General features: G+C 39.9%; 1 long non-coding RNA gene across 1 annotated transcript; it reads right to left on the reverse strand.

The window, feature by feature from the left end:
• Positions 1–3581: 3581 nt before the first annotated feature.
• LOC141637471 (uncharacterized) lies at positions 3582–4474 on the reverse strand. Its single transcript, XR_012541798.1, has 2 exons — positions 4322–4474; positions 3582–3767 (listed from the first exon to the last, which is right to left on the reverse strand). It is a non-coding gene; the product is annotated as an uncharacterized LOC141637471 (long non-coding RNA).
• Positions 4475–21643: the final 17169 nt, after the last annotated feature.

A 21643-nucleotide genomic window follows, 5' to 3' on the forward strand; every position in this document is an offset into this window, starting at 1 on the left:
TATAACAAATACGGAATGTTACATTCTGCCCTCCTAAAAATAAACTTCGTCCCGAAGTTTAACTCATCTTTTTCTTATTCCAATTAACTACAACTAATAACTACCTGCGAACACAAATGTATAACACTATATAATCATCTGAGAACACCATCATCTTTCCATCTCAATTCCGATCTCAAACTCAACATAAACTCATTAACCATGGTCTCCTTTGGACCGCAACGTATCTCCGTAATCATAACTCACTCATAGGCTAACTCATAACACATTACCAGTAGTTTTAATCACACTCTCCTTTTACACATCAACCAACTAACAGAAGTAACAACAAATCATATAGAACTCATTTGCATAGGTACTCCACAACTAAAGGTCAACTATAACCTACAAACAAGTGCAAATTAAGCATCAAGATTTTACAATATTTTATTAAAAGTCGAATGTAGGATAAACCCGTCACGATTAACTTATATCGATACAACGCGGTTAATTAAAATAACTTAATGAAATTATCGACTCAATAATTTACCCGACTTAATTAGTAATATAAAATGTATAATAATTGATATATAATAATATCCTTTTAACAATATCCGTTTAATTCAATAATATCCGATTAATTTATTATATAAAAATACGGGGTATTACAGTCTTCCCCCCTTAAAATGAACTTCGTCCCGAAGTTCGCTCCCATACTCAACAACAGAAAGGTATTGTATATTGTACTTACGGATGTCACGAAATTCTAACACGGTTAACACACTTTTGACTCATAAATTTTATATAACAAATACGGAATGTTACATTCTGCCCTCCTAAAAATAAACTTCGTCCCGAAGTTTAACTCATCTTTTTCTTATTCCAATTAACTACAACTAATAACTACCTGCGAACACAAATGTATAACACTATATAATCATCTGAGAACACCATCATCTTTCCATCTCAATTCCGATCTCAAACTCAACATAAACTCATTAACCATGGTCTCACTGGACCGCAACGTATCTCCCGTAATCATAACTCAGCTCATAGGCTAACTCATAACACATTACCAGTAGTTTTAATCACACTCTCCTTTTACACATCAACCAACTAACAGAAGTAACAACAAATCATATAGAACTCATTTGCATAGGTACTCCACAACTAAAGGTCAACTATAACCTACAAACAAGTGCAAATTAAGCATCAAGATTTTACAATCCTCCCCAACTAAAAACATGGTTACGTCCTCGTAACCTTCATTATTATAACTAAAGTTCTCCAACTACTGCTAGCAACTTAAAAGGATAAAAGATTCTCAACTCTCGCTTAAGTTAACTAATCGTTACCAAAGACAATCAGCTTCGCAGTACTTATCAGTTTAGAAATATTTTTAATCCTCATATATCGTAATTTACACGTTCATTTTATTCATTTCAGTCCTATCTTTATTAATGCACGACTATTACCTCAATCATCAGGATTTTAATTGCACTTCTTTACTCAGTTATATTCACGGCTCAATTAAACGTAATTATAACGACTATCATATAAACCAATGCATACCATGTGAATCATCAAAGGGTTATCCATTATAATTGCCAATATAATTATCATAAACACTTTTTATAAAAATATAATGGATAGTAATGACTCGAGAATATAGATATGTCAAATATCGTGTTAAACAATTGTAAAAAAAATCACTTTAGCATTTTATGTCAATATAATAACGAACATATTCAATAAGAAATAACTCACTGTTTATTATCGTGTCATAGGTTTAGGTTCAATTAAAATAGATTAATGCAATGTAAGTAATAAATATACTATAGGCACACCGACTCTCATAAAAAGGCATTTAGAACTCAGATAACATCCTACCCGTGTGAACATTTAGACACAATCATTACTACCATCCACGTGTAAACTTTTAAACATAAATATTAAAATTTTCATGCGAGTATATTAGAACAATCAAATTACTTTTAACGCCATCAACTTTACCTAGGTATGACAATATAGTTTTATTATTCATATATATCCGTCCACTATGCAAATATGATATAAAATAATACAACATGCCAAATGTATATAAAATATGCAAACAACTGGACTCGTATAACATATTTCACCCTTGATTAGAAATCAATTTAAGCTTATTAAATTTTACTCATACTATCATGCCACCAATGTTATCAACTAAGTTTTAATTTTATCACTTGTTAAGATACATAACTACTGAACATGCGTGCTACTACCGTCATATAAAACATTATAAGTTCACTTTACTAAGACTCCTGAATTAATCAAACAATCGTATGAAAATTCGACATAGACGCACATTTTAAATGTTTTGATTCACGTTGAAATTTCCAAAATCACGAATAAATAATTGTTCGATTAAAACTTGATTCATATTACTTTTATAAGACACGGTGAGTTAAAACACAGGGGAAACATAATTAGGTCTAAAGCATAAGAATTCCATTTTTAAAGGATTTTACAACTCGGTTGGTCCAAACAAACATGTGACAACACTTGGTCCAAACTTGGGTCAGTTTGCAAAATTTATCATTTAATATTGAGACATCAAGATTTTTCGTGGCTTATTAATTTGAAACATATGTGAATTTTATGATCGATGGAATTGGAATTATGTGAAGATTAATTATACCATTTAAATGAGGATTTTTACAAAATCGTTGGTCAAAACATCACTGCACAGAACTCCCTAACCACAGTTCACTAAAATATTTATTACTCATAATCCGTATGTCATATAAGCGTGAAACCAACGTCAAATGATCACTAACTCACGAGGCTACTTCCCATAAAATTTTCATCGATAGGCAATAAACAGAAAAGAAATGGTAGTAAGGTCAATCAAAGAGTAACACCAACCAGAACGAGTTTTATCACTAAGTTATTCATTTTCTATGTTCCAATTATTATAACCATACTATCGATACTAACTTATCCTAACTTAAATCTCACACTGTACTTACGTAAACATTTATCCCGTATAATCCCTTCGTATCTCAATCTACTCATTACATCTAAATCACGATTGTGATGACTAAAGATATGAAATTCTATCGTATTTCTTATTACTATCACAAGACTATACTAACATGGCTTCGGGATCACATAACCGCATATTACTTGACATAATAGTGTTACCAACACATCATTCATACAATTTACTTACCGTAGCATTGTCCTGCAATAATCAATATATCAATCAGTTGATACTTAGGCAACGATATATGAAATTCCTGTTCAACCTCAAGCAACTTTTCTACCCTTTCTCTCATATACACTCCGGGTTTCCGGTTCAACTGAGAGGACCACTGGTTCGGTGTGAGGGGGCCCCTAACTCAACCTTACCACAGTGTGCTCCTAACAGTTCTATCCCGGTGCTCATTTTAATTAGACACATCCTAGGTTCATTGGGTTCATTGGTTTAGGCCTGAGGATCGTTCGCTCTGATACCACTTTGTAACACCCCGGTTTATAAAAGAAGTCCTCGTCAAGACATTCCCTCATAAAACGGACTGTTACCATCTCGGTTTCCCGAGGTAGTGAATAACAAATTAAACTCCAAGGCAATTTATGTAAAATTTTAACTTAATTATTACAATTACTCTTTTCAACTCAAATTACAAGAACTGACATAATTAAAAGTGAAAGTCTTCTAGATGATGATCTAGCTACTAAGTCGTCTGATCCAGTGTCTCACGCCCATCAAGCTCCCGTCCTATCTCTTTAACCTGTCAAGTCTGCTCGCCAATATTTGGGTCGTCACAGGTGTTCACGAATACACAGGGTCAACCGCGAGGTTGAGTAGGGAAAACAATAAAACAATAAATATGATATGCATGATACTCCGCCACCTCCTTATCCATCTCAACTCATCACACACATCTCATAACCCGAAACGCCCAGCCATACCGATCCCCGGTAGACTATATATATCGACCGAAGCCGATCTGCCAGCTCAACAGCTGAGGACACCAGGGCAAGTCCTGCAGAACCCGCCTGGGCCTTATCACAACATCACATCGTACCTCAATATCGTCACCACCACATCATCCTCCAACTCCAATGCATATGAAATGCTCAACAGTAATTAATGCAATGCAATATGTATATAAATCACTGAACTGATAAATCATAAGGTCATGCCAGTTACCCGATGTTGTGATATCATACTCAATACGATCAAATCAGTCAATCACATTTCCGAATATAAATGATAACGAAAATCAACAACCATGAAACAAGTCAACACAATTCGATCAATAACGATAATAGGACAAGTGTATTTCCCTACCTCATAGTGCCAGCAAATCCAATTAAGCAGTTAAGCAGTCCAGAAATAAAGCAATGAATTTGATTATCGATCCATCACGAATTCGTCACCTAAAACAATTATAATAATATAATTACTAACTACTAAATATAGAGATCTCCCAAAATAGAAACTTTCCCGATATATTAACTTTCCTCTTTTAACAACCCGACTCAAGATAATTAATTATGATTAATTATTATTTTATTTTAAGCAACTCGGAGCTAAAACCCAAAATGGTAATTAAAGGATTAACGAATTATACTTTTAAGAAAACCCGCATTAACATTTGAACAACTCAACACCCGACTTGAATTATTAAGTGTCTCGGGAATAATTTATTTAAATGCCTCGGGATTTAATTTAAATAACTACTATGATAAATAGAAATTAAATGAATTATACGATTTATAAATACCCGAATAAATCCTTAAACAACTCAAACAATCCCGACTCAAATCCGTCTTCAATTATTTTAATACACTCGGGAATTAATTAAATAATTATTTAATGACACGGGAATTATATTAATTAATTAAGAATGCGACCCATTAACAATTATAACGATTAAACTAATAAAAACCCGTCCTTAATTAATTAAATAACTCGGAATATTAATTAATTAAGCATACGACCGTTTAACGAATTATAATGATTAAACTAATAAAAACCCGTCTTTAACTATTTTAATGCACTCGGAATTAAATTAATTAATTAGCATACGATAAATTAAATAATACGAAAACGAATCAAACCCGACTACACAACACGCATTCACTCTCGCCCACACCCTTCCCTTGCCGCCAGAAACACCGTGACAACCACCACACGTGGTCCTCACTTCGACCCAGCCACCAGAGACCACCCCCACCAGGGTCGACCGTCGCCGGCGAGGTGAACCACGGCCGCCATTTGGCCTGGTTCACCACCACGGCTCACCAAACACTCGTTTCCTCAACTCACCACCACCGCAACACTCACCAAACCCCCTGCCAACCACCACGACTCTACTCTCCGTCAAGCCACGCACCCAGACCCAGTGGCACCACCGTCTCGACCTCCCCCCTAGTCCACGGTGGCGCCACCCCAAACATACCCATCTAAACCCGCATCACTCCCATTTCTAACTCGTTTGTTACCCCCTGACGATGCCGCCTATTACCACCACTATTCACCATCTATAACCACCCTAACGACCACCACCGCACTCTACCCTTACCATACTACTCCTACACTCTGTCAACAACCCCCATAAACTCCCCATCGGACACGACACAACCACCAAAACCCCGACATAACAATGAAAAACAGAGGAGGGTTGAACTCTCACCATTTTCGCCGCCACGGCAGCCAGACCACCACGGCCGCCTATTGACGTCGACAAAGTCCCCACTCATCCTGCGAGTCGTCAACAACCAAGCTCACTCTCACTCTCTCTTATTGCGTGAAAGCCGAGATGCAATCTGAATAAAATAGGTAGGAGGGAGGCGTGAATGAGGGAGTGTGTAGTGAGGTTGATGATTAAAGTTGAGTAAAGAAGGAAGGAGTATGGACGGTTGTATGGACAAGCACATGTATAAAGTAAGAAAATGGAAGGTAGGTATGGGTAGTAATAATAAAATAATAATAATAATAATATTAGAATAATAATAATATATAATAATAATGGTATATTTTAATAAAGATATTTTATTAAAAGTCGAATGTAGGATAAACCCGTCACGATTAACTTATATCGATACAACGCGGTTAATTAAAATAACTTAATGAAATTATCGACTCAATAATTTACCCGACTTAATTAGTAATATAAAATGTATAATAATTGATATATAATAATATCCTTTTAACAATATCCGTTTAATTCAATAATATCCGATTAATTTATTATATAAAAATACGGGGTATTACACATACAAACACAACCAGTCACACACAAACATACCCACTCCAAACAATCTCCGTCACCGACTGTCCACTTAACCAGCCCTGCTAGTGGGGGACCGCAGTCGTTCCCACCTAAGCCCCGCTCATCATACCGAGCGATAACCCTATCCCATTAATGTGCATATCCCCTCCCGTGGCGGGTTACATGGAGGGCGAAACTAGGGCGTGAAGCCACTCCCGCAAGTAACTCCACTCAGCCGAGGACGCACCTCGAGAACCACAGACAAACAATCACAAACAGCTGCAACACAATGACAACCGACCTCCAGCATACACCCACCAACTACCAAGTATACTCAACCATACGACCACAACAACAATACAACAACAATACAACAACACTACAACAACAACAACAACAACAACAACAACAACGCAGCAACCGACACACTAGACACTCAACAGAAACTGAGTAGGCGAACCTACCTTTAAGCGACTGCGGCGATTCCACGTCCATACACGCAACACCCAGCAAACAAGCAACACCTACATGAGGAAACCTGGCAAAGGACCGCTGCCCGACTCAAGCTATGCACTCCTAAGGCACAAGGACCTTCAAAGGCTCCCATGGAAGGCATATGGTGAAGGGAAGAGGAAGGAACGACATCTAGGTTTAGAAGAAAGAAGCGGAAATGATATGCGATTTTAGAAAAACACGATTATAAACCCCCGCTGAAAAGACGCTACTCGATCGAATAACTAACATACTCGATCGAGTGGCCCCTACTCGATCGAGCATCCAAGCTACTCGATCGAGTAGCCTCTACTCTATCGAGTACCACCCACAACTCTAGACACAAAGTACTATGGCACGCAATCCTAAGCACCATTACCGCTCCCAAGGTCGGTCAACGCTGGTCAACGGGTCCCTAAAAGGGCGGGTATTATAATCTTCCTCCCTTAAAAAGAACTTCGTCCCCGAAGTTCAACTCACCCTTCCCCAAAACACCAGATACAGAAACAAGATCAACGTCACCGCTCTGCCAACATAGGTCACTACTCCCTAGAAATACTATACGTCATGTCATCATCATCAACTGTCTAGCACACCATGTCTAACACACCACATAGATCGACTTCTACAACCTACCACTTGAAGTACCAACCTCACAACATGGACCAACACAACCCACGACTACACTGCTGCTTACAACTCTTAGCCTCGCACGAAGAGACGATACCTTTACTAGTACGCGACTATCAAAACAAAACATGCCACATAACACAACTATGTCACCCAACGGCTCTATTCGAACACATGACATCGTAACTATCTCTCTATGACCGTCTTTTCATAGCACATTCAACTTTTACTTCAATCATACAAATTACTCAACCAACACATGAAAACCATTATAGCGTCGTGTTGAATCTATAATAGAAAACATTATAAACAAACAACAAAATAATTGTAATGTCGACCTTTTTATTTTGCGACATTGCTCTTCCCCTCTAAAAGGAACTTCGTCCCCGAAGTTCACCACCGAATTATTACTCACATTAATTAAAGATGACCTCTTGTCATATAACCAACACACACAAGGCCTTATGGACACTACTCATTAATCACACAATCATTAATTCATAAAATCATTTGCTACTTTATTCGAATAATTAGCCACAGTTATTAAGCATGTATATATACATATATGGGAAATGCACAACTTCGATGAAATATAACTAGCAGGCATTACGGATGTAAAATGAATGCAATAAGAATCAACTACCACTTGAACTATTCGTTACTGATCCGCATACAAAACCCAAACACGGCTTCCAACATATGAAATTAACGGTCCAAACATGTTGCTAATCATAAACAACCATATTAAACACCAAAACATGCAATGATATAACCATTAAAATAATTTTGATTAACGAAATGTTCCTGTAATAGTGCCACTCGATCGAGTATATATGGTACTCGATCGAGCTGGCCCTACTCGATCGAGTGTCTTAGCTACTCGATCGAGTAGCCTCAAATCAGAATGCTCCATCCCCCGTCACACCTGCAGCTACTCGACCGAGTGAGGGGCACTCTGTCGAGTGGCCACAGGTCAAAACCTCGAAATCTTCCTGTCATAACACACAATATATATATATATAAGGTCACACAAACGCGAGTCGGGATGACAACCGACCCCCAAAATCCTGCAAACAAGTTCAATCTAAGCAAATTCGGCCTTATGGCCATCCATACAAACCAAACATAAGAAGTACGAACTGAACAAGACTACTACCATCCAACAACCAAATCCATAAACAAGAAAAAGAAAAGGAGTATCACTCCAGCTGCTGCTGCTCATCCATCATCTCATCCCCAGCTCCATCCCCTCCCGAGGTGCCTGCTCCTGACGACCCAAAACCCGCGTCGACTCCTGCTCCAGCTCATGGACTCTCATACCATGGGGTCAAACCGCCAAAAGCAAAGGACTGTGGTGTCCCCTATGCTACCATGTCCACTCCATAGGAGTGGAAAACTCCACTGTAGTCCCCAACCCCGCTCCACCACACTGGGTGTGGTCCCTCGGTCCTAATACCCTGAGCATATGCCATCTTATTCATGTTCCGGAGCGTCAAGGTAGAGGACACTCTCTCTGCCAAGTAGCTCGAACGCGTCTCTGGGGTATCAAGTTAGGGGTAACAAAGAAATGGGTACTGAGGCGGCGCTGCTGGCTGTGGCTGGGTCTCAGCCGTCCTCTCTCTCACACGACGTGGCCCCTCCCTAGCCTGGGTCTATCCTCCGCCGCTCTCACATTCTCCCCCTTCCTCGGCTCAGGCATCACCTGAAGGATCGTGTCGTCAATGAGGTATGTCTGTGTCGACCGGTGTGCATCCTCATCCTCCTCATCAGAATCAACTGCATCCAAAGGCTCAGTCGGTGGAAGGTGTTCAGGAGCCGGTATCCTCATCTAGCTCATACCCCACACCCTCCATGCTAGGCTACCATCCTCCAAGGTTCTCAACCATTTCAGGTCGAGGTAGTAATCTCTATCCATGGTAAGCACCGGGGTGGCCAAGGGAACGTACTCAGAGGAGGCCTCAAAGGAGGCTAGCTTTTCAGCTAACCGAGTGGCAAAAGCCCCACAACTCAAGTGACAACTCAAGTGCCGAGTGGTAGAAGTAGCCATCAAAGCAAGGCTAGCACAAACCATGGCAGGAGCATTGAAGACCACCTTCTCGGTCCGCTCCGGGTTAAGATAAGCTATCAAAAGCAACAACTCGTGAGAGTTCAACTTACTCATGTCAGGCCTCTCATAAAGAAGGTTCGATATGGAACAAAGAAAGATCCTCAAAGTAACAAGTTGAACATCATTAATCAACATATTGCTGGCGGTGGGAGCTGACTTCCCAGAAAGGCAAGGCATAAGGCGGCAAACCCCGCACTCAGCCGGAATGTCACGGATGGATCCCTTGGGAGGCTTAGCCAACCCAAGGTGAGAAGCAAAGAGGTCCATGGTTAAAACGAAACTCGTGTTCATAAGACGGAATTGGACGGATTGCTCAGCCGGCTCGTATTTAAACGAGCTCATGAACTCCAAGGTTAGAAAAGGATAGGTATGTTTCCGCAAACGGTACAGTCCTGTGAATCCCAAGGTCTCAAATATATGACGGACATCTGTCTCAATCCCCAGGTCATCCAGAAGTGTGGTGTCCACACAACGGGTGGGTCTCATCTTTCGGGCCTGCAATGCTACAAACTTCTCCCTCTGCTTGTAGTCCACAAAGACCACTGAAGGGTATTCCGGTACAGATGGTACTACGGGTGCACTCCCCTCCCCAATTTCGGGCTGAGAAGCCCTTCCCCTCTTACTTTGACGGGTTCCCAGGTTTAGTCTCGGCATCTGTTTCAACATACAGTTTAAACAAACTTACATAGGCACCTAAAACATGTAATTTACACAAATTGAACATGGGGTAAAAACATCTATGTACACACTATCACCAACAATTTCCCAATTTACACATAGAATTTCAATTTATTGTATCTCAGACGGTCTCTACAGCTGTGAAAATTTTAGCATAGTTAACATGAATTACTCGACTACTACAACTTTCAACATGGGCTCAAATACAACCACATATATACTTGAAATCACATAAAACATTCTTGTATGCTTACTGAAAAGAGTAATAAAGCATGCTCTATGACTGACAATCCAAACTATAAGTAAACTTCTCAATTCTAGTCATCAGACGGTCTCTACAGCTGTAACAATTTTGACATATTTAGCATGAATTAGCATCACTACTACTACTTCAAAGGTTTAACTCTTAACATATAGTCATATTCAACACAAAATTACAATCATAGAAAATGAATTTCAATTTGGGGCACTTTTAAGACGGAGTTTTAAGGCAAATTTCGAGGTGAAAATCACAAAATTCGGCCTCCCACATGATATATACAACATATACTACTCAATTTCATCACTCAATCATGTAAAAGACACACAAAAATCAATTTGTTTTCACAAACCCTAGAAACTTCGTCCCCAAATTTTGAGATTTATAATCAATTTTTAGTACAATAAACGGCAACAATCCTAAAAGGGAAGCATGTGGATTATATTACAACAATTACAAGCAACTTTTCTTCCGTATAAACCAAAATTTCAGATTATTTCACCATCCTAATTAATTCTAAGTGATGAAAGCATGAAAATAGGAAAGAATTGCATACCTTGATCAATTAGGAAGTGCAAGAACGAATCAAAGCAATGAAAACCACCCAAATAAATCACCACAACACAAGAATGCAAGAGTTTTAGAGAGATTAGGAAGTTAGGGTTATGAAAGATGAAGAAGAAATAGGAAGAATGAGGAAGAACAAGGGTTTTATGAAACCCGCGGAAGTCACTGTACTGTAGCCTACTCGATCGAGTGCCCTCTACTCGATCGAGTAGGCGCTATTTCATCGAATAATCGTAATAAATTCCTACGTCTCGACGTCATAGCTTCCTAACTAGATCGTGTGAGGTCTACTCGGTCTAGTAAGCACTTGCACTCGGTCAAGTAAGGTTGAATACACAGTCAGAATTACAAAATTAACTGAAGGTTCCTGCATAACAATATCACGTGTCGATTCCAAACCAAGTTCGGAAGTCGTCACTGGTTCTCGTACTCATTCATATTTTACCATTTCCAACCAAATATATCATACGGTCTTACCAAATAAGATGCACATCGCAATATTCCATCATAAACTTTTCTCAACGCGATTTACCTGCTACCGAGTAATCCATGCATGCAACTATCTCATTATATCATGTCTAAATTGGTTTTACCACATTATTAACAAATGTATACTCACGCTATTTGAAGCACCTAATTAACAATAAATTTCCATGTATTGTCCAAGTGTATTAGCAACATATTCATGCTTCAACATAAACAAATTATTCTACACAAACTAACCACCACACAAGCGGAAACTTTCAACCATTAAACATTGCATATGCCCATTACCATTTTGATAATTCTCACTATAACTCAACACTTCTTTAGCTATCATTATTACGGCTACTGTAAGACTTGTAACCCATATAGAATCACCATCACTAACAACCTGGAACAAACACCAACATTACCACATTTCATATCACAGCACACATCTCTACTCTTTTCACACGCTTCTACCGTATAGAACCTACTACGTTCCTCATTACCATCACGTACACACCATAACTACACCACAAGTTCACCATACACGATTCTAACGTAGCTATTGTACCGATACTAACTTCAATAAAGACTCAACCATAAACAATTCTCACATAATCACCATACACGTTAAGCACATACTTGCTGACTCCACCTTCCCATACCCAGTGGCTGGCTTAAGTCTAATGGGGCCAAGATTTTGAAATGAGGGCGTCTACTCACCCAAAATCTAGCATCAGCTAGGGATCCCATTACACATACACAAGGTTCATTTTATTAGACTCACTACGTTCATTAGGTACATTGGTTACAGGTTCCAAAATTGTCTCTCTGATACCACTTTGTAACACCCCCATATACCGAGGAGCCTTAACCAGACCCTCCTTAGCATATAAAGGCATTACCATCTCGGTTGCCCGAGGTAAGCAATCATCAAAAGTTGATAAAAGAACAATTATAGTTATATTACACGTGTTACAACCAACTAATAAAATAAAGATACAACTCGTCAGCTACACACTATCTCTATTCGAACTCGTGACGACACACCCCTGCCAGGACTCCATCTATCAACCACATCAACACCTGCTAAGACTGACTTCTCACCATAAGGGATCACGGAAGACACATAAACAAACAAGACAACCACACAAGGTCAGTAACTGAGGCAAGACACACCAAAACCAACAACAACCGTCAAACCATACAAACACAACCAGTCACACACAAACATACCCACTCCAAACAATCTCTGTCACCGACTGTCCACTGAACCAGCCCTGCCAGTGGGGGACCGCAGCCGTTCCCACCTAAGCCCCGCTCATCATACCGAGCGATAACCCTATCCCGTTAATGTGCACATCCCCTCCCGTGGCGGGTTCCACGGAGGACGAAACTAGGGCGTGAAGCCACTCCCGAAAGTGACTCCACTCAGCCGAGGACGCACCTCGAGAACCACAAACAAACAATCACAGACAGCTGCAACACAATGACAACCGACCTCCAGCATACACCCACCAACTACCAAGTATACTCAACCATACGACCACAACAACAATACAACAAGAATACAACAACACTACAATAACAACAACGCAGCAACCGACACACTAGACACTCAACAGAAACTGAGTAGGCGAACCTACCATTAAGCGACTGCGGCGATTCCACGTCCATACACGCAACACCCAGCAAACAAGCAACATCTACATGAGGAAACCTGGCAAAGGACCGCTACCAGACTCAATCTATGCACTCCTAAGGCACAAGGACCTTCAAAGGCTCCCATAGAAGGCATATGGTGAAGGGAAGAGGAAGGAACGACATCTAGGTTTAGAAGAAAGAGGCGAAAATGATTTGCGGTTTTAGAAAAACACGATTATAAACCCCCGCTGAAAAGACGCTACTCGATCGAGTAACTAACATACTCGATCGAGTGGCCCCTACTCGATCGAGCATCCAAGCTACTCGATCGAGTAGCCTCTACTCTATCGAGTACCACCCACAACTCTAGACACAAAGTACTATGGCACGCAATCCTAAGCACCATTACCGCTCCCAAGGTCGGTCAACGCTGGTCAACGGGTCCCTAAAAGGGCGGGTATTACACATATCCACACCATGGGGAGCAAGGAGAAAGTTCACTTGGGTCTTCGATAAGCCCAACATAGAACAAAACTTCTCCTTATAGTTAAGATTGGTTGTGTATATGTGTTGTGGCATGGATTGTTTTACTACCGGTAATGTGCATAGTAACATGTGTTGCATAAGAATATCATAATGAATTTTATGACTTATGACGTGCTTTGTTGTGTTATAAATAGGGTATAACGGTGACAAGCCCGATTAAGCGGAACTTCGAACGATGTTTATTGTTTTGCAGGAAAAACTCTTAGTATCATTTTATTCCGTCATTGATCTGTTGAACTTGGCCGAGTAAAGTTGACACTCGACCGAGTAGGCCATACTCGACCGAGTACAGAGGCACTCGACCGAGTATTCAGAATGGCAGATTACACTCACTACTGACCTCTAAATACTCGACCGAGTAGATCACATACTCGACCGAGTAAGCCATACTCGGCCGAGTAAACCCAATACTCGACCTAGTACCCATTTATCGCGGTCCAGCTCGGTTAATTCCGGAAACCCTATAACCCTTCTTCCTTTCTTATTTCCGCCTCACATCATTCATTCTACTCTAATTCTTCAAACTTTTCCTTCTCTCTCAAAATACTTAGGTGATTCCTTGTTGTGGTTGCTCTTAGACTTCCTCTTACTTGTTCAAATCTCCAATCAAGGTAATGTATCTAATCGATTTTCTTAACTTTTCATTCAATTAATGGAAGAACTTGCCCTAAAGTTTGAATTTTAACTCTTGTAATCCAAGTTTTTATGTTTCTATTTTGATATTTTGGTCATATTGCCCTTAAACATCGCCTATGAATGCTCTAAAAACGGTTTTCATGCTTGAAATCATCCACCTTATGTTAGAAATTTTTCTAGGGTTACTTCCAAGTTTTGATTTTTGGTCACTTAGATTGCCTCTAGGATGTTCCTTGGGAGTTAATTGCTGATAGTAATGCTTTTCTTGGTTAGTATGACATGTCTTTTGCAAAAAAAATCCATCTTAAAACTTCGTCTTAAAAGTGTATAACTCGAAAAATAGTCCTTACTATGGCAAAATTTTTGGAAAATCCTTTTTGAATTCATCTTTTTGCAGCATGCCGAAAGCAAAAGCCCCAGCAAAGAACCGGACTCGCGCCAATGTCAACGTGGAACCTGGGCAATCTAGCCAGGAACCCATTGTTCCTCCGGTGGACGAATACCCATCGGTAATCTTCTCTGACTTCATGCAACGGGCTGCTTTTGTGGCCTTAATAGGTCGGACCATGAGGCTGACTCGTTATGTAGACCCTGACATCTTGGAGACCTTGGGGATTCAAGGGGATATCATTCATATTTTTGAGATCTTGGGGATGGAGGGACTTTACCATCTTCGCAAGAAGTCCTACCCATATCTGATCTTGGAGTTTCTGAGCTCCTATAAGTATGATGTAGAGGAGAAAACTATTTCTTTCCGCCTCATGAACGATGACCATAGCTTGACACTTTGTGAGTTTGCTAACCACCTTGGGCTAGAAACAGAGAAAAATGGGTACTTGAGTGATGTGACAAAGAATAGTGGGGTACCTCACTACCTACCTTACCTGACCAGGAGACCCATTTTGAGTGCGAGTGCCATGTTGATTAAAGATGTTCAACGTGTGTCACTCCGTATGTTCCTTAGAATGATGACTTGTCTACTGTTTGGGAGGGAGGATGTGAGCAAGATGAACACTCATGAGGTAATGTTGTTGATGTTTTACCTTAACCTTCGTCGGGGGAAGCCATTTTACTATAGTGCTCCCGGGGTCGTATGCTCTAGTTTGGACCTTATGGCACGGTCTTCGAGCCGTAACCTTTCTTGTGGGGCTATAGTGACCCGCTTGGCTTAGAGGTTGACTGACTTTGAGGCTCCACCTGTGTCGGGTACTGGGTTGTTCGAGTCTGTCCTTACGTTGGATGAGAGGTACTGGTGTCATAATAGGTGGCATAGGAAGCTGGAGGATGGGTCTTTCGCTTGGAGGGTGAAGGGGTTCTGTGGATGGTGCTTCCCGATCCCGAGCATCTTCCCGTGGTGGACCATCTGGCAGAGTATGACCATGGGAGTGGTGAGCTTAGACCGGAGCCTCAGTTTTACTTGATCGATTCCACCATCCTCCTAGACCTACCTGAGCCCATCTCCGTGACGGAGAAGCAATCGATCGCTCCCCCGCCTCATGAACGCCGTAGAGGGAGAGCATCTAGGGTGGCCGAGACTGATATTGAGCCTTCCTTTTCTACCCCGAGCTTTTACCCATCACAGTACTCGCCCTACCCCACCGTCCACGACCCTAAGATGCAGGTTAGTGACCTGACTGAGCGGATCTCCACTACCTTGGTGCTACGGAACATGCATGAGATGGCTTACAACCAGGGTATCCCTCCCTTAGCGCAACCGGTTTGGTAGAGAGGACCCGGGGTTGATTTTGGAGTGTTCCATAGTTACAGAGTTGATCCCAGCTTTTGGAGACCAGCGGAAGAGACCGAGTTTGGCTGCCTCACGGGACCGTGGGGAGCCAATTACGGCAGTCAGCTGGATGAGGCAGGGAGATGGACCGGTGCTGGAGGCTAATCGGCTGGAGCTTATCAAGGAGCGGGAACATCTGGAGCAGGGACATCTGGCATCAGAGGTGGTGAGGAGATTGAGGAGGGTGCGGACATTTGAGTTCTGCTTTGTTTTCTAGACTTGTTTCTCTGGATTTGTGGTTGGATATTTGCTACACTTTTATCATACTCTTTTATTTTGGATGTTGTAATTGGCCAAAAGGCCACTACTTGTTTTCCCGTACCGCTTTTGAGTCATATGGCTCAGGAACTTTGAGTTTATGTTAGCCATTTTAGCTGTTTGAAGGACTAAACTTTGGTGTTGTGTGTATAAGATGCCGAAAATCACGTTCTGCCCTGGAAAACTCGACCGAGTATGCCGATACTCGGCCGAGTATCACGTACTCGACTGAGTACTTCATAATACTCGACCGAGTATCCGGATATTGCAACCCACGTTATTTAAATTTACTATAGAATCAAATGAGTAACTATTTTCTGTATATGCATGCTTCAAGGTCCTAGTGTCGAGGCAAGACTTCATGATATGCCCTTGCTTATATGGTAACGATATACGATCGAAATCTGTGATGAGATGATAATAGTAATGTAAGGCCTGGGATGCGTATGTTGACGGTAATCGGTGTCGACGGAATGGCAATGGTATCACCATGGTTCATATACATACAATTGATATCCCTTTGTCTATGAGGCATGTATTGTTTTTCCTAAATTACATGAATAGAATGGTTGTTTTCATACATTACGGATGAGTCGTAATTGTCACGTGACATGATATATGTTCTATGGTTGTTGTTCCCTTGCGCACTTATAAGTTTGGTTTGATGGCTATAATGAACTTCGGCGACGAAGTTCCTTTTTAGAGGGGTAGATAACATCGTGGTAAAAGTTCTAACAAGTTGACAGAGTTCTTCTATGCTTCACCTTTGTTTTAACTTTCAAGTCTCTAAGTGGTCATGAACTTATGCAATATGTGCTTTTGAAGTTCAACTTTGTTCCATAATTAACTTGGTAGTTGTATACAGTAACGGTATAGTGATGTTGTGGTCGTCTAAGCTATGTCAAAGATGTTGATAACCTAATGTCATAGGCGTATTCAACTTATTTGGTGTTCGTCATCGTGAAGCGATAGGTCTTTCCTTAGGTGTCTTGTCCGTCGTGTTGGGAGGTATGAGACGAACTTCGGGAACGAAGTTCCTTTTAAGAGGGGAATACTGTAATACCTGCCCTGTTTAAGGATCCGTTGACTGACCATTTGACTAGAGGAGACCCGTAGCAATGGATATGAGAGAGGATAGAAGACCTACGTGCCGGTTTGCTCGACCTAGTAGAGGCTACTCGGCCGAGTAGTAGTAACACTCGACCGAGTAGGCCATACTCGGCCGAGTATGAAGATACTCGACCGAGTATTACGTCTGTTAACGCGTTATTATAAAACGCGAGATCGTAAACCTTATTTCATTTTCGACGGCTCCTTTATCTTTCTAACCCTAATCTCTCTCTCTCTCCCACCTATCACCCACCTCTCTACTCCTTCGCTTAGCCTAGACACTACCCCAAGAAGAGGGAATGGTTCATGCTTGGAGTCATCGAGTCGGGATGTCATCGTTGCCGACTTCGGTGCGCGTCTCAAGGTAAGTCTTTGTTTTATCGCTATCTCTCAGTAGGTTTTTGGGGTAGTCTAGTAAAAGGATATGGTTACTATTTGTAGGATTCGGCTCGGAGTCTTGCTTGGCTAGTTGTTGGAGGCACTTGCATGGATTAGCGATAAGGTAGGGTTTCCCTACTCAGTTTATTGTTTAATTGATTTAAGACGCATTGTTGTAATTGTTTGATACGATTGATATTGTGATTGATTGTTTTTGATGGATTGGAGTATGGGGTGTTGGTGTTGAGATGGTTGGTGATGTTTGCGAGGTGCGTCCTCGGCTGAGTGGAGTCACTTGCGGGAGTGGCTTCACGCCCTTGATTCGCCCTCTGTGGAACCGCCACAGGAGGGGATGTGCACATTAATGAACAGGGTTATCGCTCGTTGATAAGCGGGGCTTAGGTGGGTAAGGCTGCGGTCCCCCACTGGCAGGGCTACACACTTTAGTGTGTAGTTAGTTATGAGATGTGATTGGGAGTTAGAGGCGGATTGTGGAACATCTGTTTATCTCTATCGTACTTTGTCTTATCTTGATTGTTCAGTGAACTGACCCCGTGTCGTATTTTCAAAACTGTGGTGATCCATTCGGGGATGGTGAGCAGTCGATTTAGCAGGTACACTAGTTTTGATGCTCGAGGGGCTTGGAAGGAAATCGAGTCATCACGCTACCGAAGTAGCTAGATGTCGCTGACATTCATGTTTAGTAGTATCGTCTAGTTGTTATGTTGTATCTTCATCACACTGTTATACAATGTAATGTATAAAGCTATTTAATAAATATTCTACTATTGTTTATTTGATCTACTTATCTCGGAAAATCGAGATGGTAGCACCTTTATACATTGGGGTGGTCCTTGGTAAGGCACCTTGGTGTATGAGGGTGTTACAGTAACCCTAATCAACAACACCACCAGCGGCCACCTCAGACCGGCGACGTGAGGTATAATGGTCGACGTGGGGTGGTGGTTGGCTGTACGTGGTAGCTGATGGACGACGGCAACAATGAATCTCCTTGTAATCGCTAAATCGCCTATTTTTCTCTCTCTTCTCCTTTCAAATTATTATTATTATTATTATTATTATTATTATTATTATTATTATTATTATTATTATTATTATTATTATTATTATTATTATTATTATTATTATTATTATTATTATTATTATTGTTATTCTTCTTATTCTTATTATTCTTACGTAGTTGCTCATTCATGTACGAGTTTTACTCATTCATGTACTTTTTTTCATTACTCTTCCATAGTATGCCCTTTGCCTAATTCTCTTTAATTCTCTAAGTCTCTCTAATTCTCTCCCTCACAAAACTAATCAAATCTACAAAATAAATCAAAAACGTCAAATTTCACAATTATGGATGTTAATTCTCGTATCGATCAAGTAATAATTCTAATTCTTAATTTTATTAATTGTATTATATCAAATTAAGAAATACTAGATTTATACTAATTAAATTAGGGTTTGTAATTACTTCTATAAGATACAGACTCTTGATTTACTCCGAGCACTGCACTTTTATTTTTCTGCCTTCGGATGTATTTTGTTTTGTTGTTGCCTAATAATTTTGTGGGTACACCACTACACCATTATTGCGAGAGTATATAGTTGCCGTGATTTTTCATCTCAGGATTGGGGGATGCATGATCATTCTTTAGTCTTAATGTTATTGTTAGAAGCAGCTAGGTGATCCTTATAGATTTAGGAATTAATTAGTTTTCCCTCCGAGTTGTAGATCGTATATTCATATGCCCCTCATTAGCTCCACCCTGAAATCGAACAACACCAATAGGGAAACATGTGAAATGTCATCCACAATCCACGCACAGAACATATTAATCGTTAACTGATTGCTCAGTAACTGGAATTGAGTCGGATCGAACCAAACCGAATAAACAAGTGAAGAGAAATAAACCTAATATATATCGTATAATCGTTGGGAGGCGGATATGTGAGATCGACTAATAGCCGGTGGCGCAAGGGAGGCGGCGGTGAGGGTGGTGGATGTTGGCGGACGGGTGGTGGTTGGATGGGGATAGTTATAGTAAGAAAAGAATAAATGAAGAAGGGAGAGTGTATGTAAAACAAGGGTATGAAAATGAATTCATTAAAATATAAGGGGCATTATGGTCATGTGCGTCCATGATTGAGTAAAACCCGTACATGAATGAGCATCGCCCTCTTCTTCTTCTTCTTCTTCTTCTTCTTCTTCTTCTTCTTCTTCTTCTTCTTCTTCTTCTTCTTCTTCTTCTTCTTCTTCTTCTTCTTATTATTATTATTATTATTATTATTATTATTATTATTTATCTATTTTTTTTTTCAGTTCAGCTCTAATTAGCTTAGTTCAACTCAGCTCCATTCAGTTCAGTTCAGTTCTAAAAAGTCAGAAAGAACCGGACCTAAGCAGGAATGAAGCTAGGACTGAATATGGGTAGGGGCCGATTTTTATTTTGTCGATTGTAAATTCTCTCATCAGAAACCTCACGCCAACAGGCCAACTTTATTAATACTCGATTTAATAGGATTTTTAAATTATAATATAAAAAATACAAATTATTTTTAATTTAATTAATGAATTGCATAATTATTCCAACAAATTTACTACATACTCCGTATTTTATAAACGGTCTTAACAACAACCTATGCAGTGAATAAAATTTGTATTATAATTATAAATAAACAATAAATTTCTTGTAAGACGGTTTTATAATAGATTAAGGTGGGACTAAAATCGTAAAAATATTATGTGACAAAACTGTATGCTAAACAAGGGTGCATCACAAATTCACAATGATAAATTTAGGTTCGTGCTTTCGAAATATCATGTAAATCATCATTGACGAAAACCATGCTATTTTTAAACTATATAATAGGCCAAGGCATGTAAACGAGAATTAATAGTAAGACAAGGATCTAAACTTTCTCATTTTTTCCAGTTAAGGATCTAAACTTTCAGAGTTTACAGGTAAAGACTTATGCATTGACTCCGTTAACTTGCTATTAGAATAACATTGATAAAAGCCCACAAAACATATGCTGCAACCCGTACAAGAATATCTTTGGGCTTTGGCATTGTTCATGATTCTTGTAGATCATCAAGTGTATAAAAGTTTGATCTTGAAATGCTGCGTAATTCAACCAGAAGTTGCCAATATTATGTGGAGTAGATCTAAATAAGTTTAGGAAATCTCGTAGAGACAAAATTTGGCAAGGCGAAGACAGAACAATTAGACATGATATAATTAGATCAATCGGGTTAAATATGGGTCGAGCTATAAGAGGTCGAATCATCTCAATTTTGGGTTCCACACCGTCAATAACCAGTTCGGGGCGGGTCAGGTCATTAAGGGATACAAGTCGAGTCGAGTTCAGATTAGCCGACATATATTTTACCTTTTGCTGTCAAATTTTGACCCATAATTTCATATACTAATACAGTATTATTCTTAGGTGCATTTGTTTTAGTTTTAATCTTAAAGCATAGTGAAAAATGGCAATTCGATCTTATTTGGAACAGTACTAAATATGTTACTGGGTTATCAATTGGTTGAGTTATTATCGGGTCACAAAATATTTAAATCGGTTACAGTTTGGATCGGATTAGGTCATAGATTTTGTTTCGATTATCGATTTGACATTGGGTCGGGTTGAGTCGGTTTCAATTCACCAATTTTGGGGCATTATTGGCTTCGATTTCGGATAACTGGATCGGATCAGCTAACCAAGAAGAACAATTAGCAATTACATATCAAACTCCTTCAAGAAAATTCACTCTCATATAAAGAAAATAAAACAGAGTAATAATCAAGTTACCACTAAAGCTA

Source organism: Silene latifolia, unplaced genomic scaffold, assembly GCF_048544455.1.
Source record: "Silene latifolia isolate original U9 population unplaced genomic scaffold, ASM4854445v1 scaffold_112, whole genome shotgun sequence".
Taxonomy (NCBI): domain Eukaryota; kingdom Viridiplantae; phylum Streptophyta; class Magnoliopsida; order Caryophyllales; family Caryophyllaceae; genus Silene; species Silene latifolia.